The 2,266-nt window shown below is 49.4% G+C and overlaps 1 pseudogene; it reads left to right on the top strand.

Annotated features, from left to right (window-relative positions):
- Positions 1 to 3: 3 nt before the first annotated feature.
- LOC104270369 lies at positions 4 to 1,240 on the top strand (annotated as a pseudogene).
- The last annotated feature ends 1,026 nt before the right edge of the window (positions 1,241 to 2,266 follow it).

Here is a 2,266-nt window from a genome sequence, read left to right as displayed (position 1 = left end):
CTCCAGTTCCGCCACCTGCGCGCCAAGGTCACCAACTGGTTTGTGCTGTTGCTGGCCGTCTCAGACCTCTGCGTAGCCCTCTTGGTGATGCCCTGGAAGGCGGTCACCGAGGTGGCCGCCGGCTCCTGGCTCTTCGGGAGCCGCTTTTGTGACACCTGAGTGGCCTTTGACATCATGTGCTCCACTGCCTCTATCCTCCACCTCTGTATCATCAGCCTGGACTGGTACGGGGCCATCACCAGCCCCTTTCGCTATGAGCGTAGAATGACGCAGCGCCTTGCCTGCACCATGATAGCCATGGCCTGGGCCCTCTCCATTCTCATCTCCTTCGTCCCAGTGCAGCTACACTGGCATAAAGGCAAGGACAGGAGATATCCAGGCTCCTGGCTGCCTGGGACACTACGCTGTGATGTCAGCCTGAACCGCACTTACGCCATCACCTCCTCCTTTATCAGCTTCTACATCCCCATGGCCATCGTGATCATCACCTATACCAGGATCTACCGAATTGCCCAGGCCCAGATCCCCCGCATCTCCACTCTTGAGCGAGCAGGGGGTCAGTGGCCAGCTCACAGCAAGGAGCCCACCTCCTCTTTGTGAAGTTCCCTGTTCAAGGAGACCGAGGTGCTGCAGACCCTCTCTATCATAATGGGAGTCTTCGTTTGCTGCTGGTTGCCCTTCTTCCTGCTCAGCTGTCTGCTGCCATTCTGCCAGCCCGAGCTTGGGAGAGACCATGAAGGACAGTCTCCTTGCATTGACCAAGCCACCTTCAACGTCTTTGTGTGGTTTGGCTAGGCCAGCTCCTCAGTGAATCCGGTGATCTATGCTTTCAATGCGGACTTCAGGCGGGCTTTCAGCAACCTCCTGGGCTGCTGGAGCTTCTGCTGTCGCACACCTCGATCCACTATGGAGAGGGTCAACTCCAGCAATGAGCTGGTTCACCTGCCAGAAGGAAGGAGCTGCCTTGTCATCAGTACTCACTGCTGCTGTCACTGCCTGGGTGCAGCCCATACCCCATGCCATAAGCATTCAGGGGGTGGACAGCAGTGAGGAGATGTCTATGGAGAAGAGGCCTGTGACTTTTCAGACACAGGCTGTCCCTGACACCAGCCCCCAGAGTCATCAGGGGCCAGCTATTTTGCAGCTGGATTGCGAGGCAGAGCTATCCCTGGAAACTATTACGCCCTGTACAGGGCTTGGTCAGTGTGAGGGAGCCCGTCACCCTGTTCCTGAGGGATAAGCGACTGCACATTTCACACACACACACAGAGGGAGAGCTCACTCTGCCTCCACGTAAGCTACACCTGACCCCAGCAAACAAAGCCCCATCCCTCTGGGACAGGAACCTGCTGCTCTTACCCCAGAGGGGTATCCAGCATATCAAATCCATTCCAAAAGCATATAGCAGCCATATTAACCTCTTCCCATGGCCATGTGCACCCTTTACTCTCTTTCACAGTTAGTAGACGTTTCCCATGCATCTCTTCATCCCTACTCTTCAATCACACTTGTGATGTTTATTAGAACAGTGAGATAATTAGATCAAAATAAAAACAACTCATAGTTTGAGGTTCTACAATGTAATCTTACACAGATAAGTTAATCCTAGATCTAGTTTCATTGACAAAACCCATTCCCCCACCGCTCCCTCATGGTTTCACATCATATGTTTGCATAGTTCTGATCTTAGAGGTTTGTGTTTGGTTTTACTTCTGTGTTCATTTCAAAGCTGCATGTTTAAATTTACATGTCTAAATCTGTGTTTAGGCTCTTAAATAAAAATTGCTCTATTAAAACATTACTACGTTACATTGAGTCAAAAGACTGCTCAAAACTCTGAAAAAATAAGTTGCTTTTACATAGAACCCCAAACACAGTTTCAGGTGTCTAACTGCAATATCCAGGATGATGATACTGAGCTAGGATCTTCCTCATCCTCAAACGTGACAAAATTTATTATTGTACTTGGCTGAAATTACAAAAGGATGGTGTTTGAGAACTAACACTACAACTCCAGGGTGATTTAATCTACTATGAGCTGATGCAGCTGCAGTCCTTCCTTTTTCCTACTAGTTCAGGCAGCCAATGCTTCCACATACACAAAATAATTTGGGCCACAAAATAGGAAGTGACCATGTCATCTCTGAATCCATTTCACTACTTGTAGGCATGAACAGCAACAAAAGGCAAAGCAAATGGGTGTTGGGTGATTTACAGGCGAGAAAATACTGGGGAACTTGACAATCATTTGTGTATGTGTATGTGT

The sequence above is a fragment of the Apaloderma vittatum genome, unplaced genomic scaffold, assembly GCF_000703405.1.
Source record: "Apaloderma vittatum isolate BGI_N311 unplaced genomic scaffold, ASM70340v1 scaffold31612, whole genome shotgun sequence".
NCBI lineage: Eukaryota > Metazoa > Chordata > Aves > Trogoniformes > Trogonidae > Apaloderma > Apaloderma vittatum.
The sequence above is the reverse complement of the archived record's forward strand: the minus strand, read 5'-3'. Positions and strand labels throughout refer to the sequence as shown.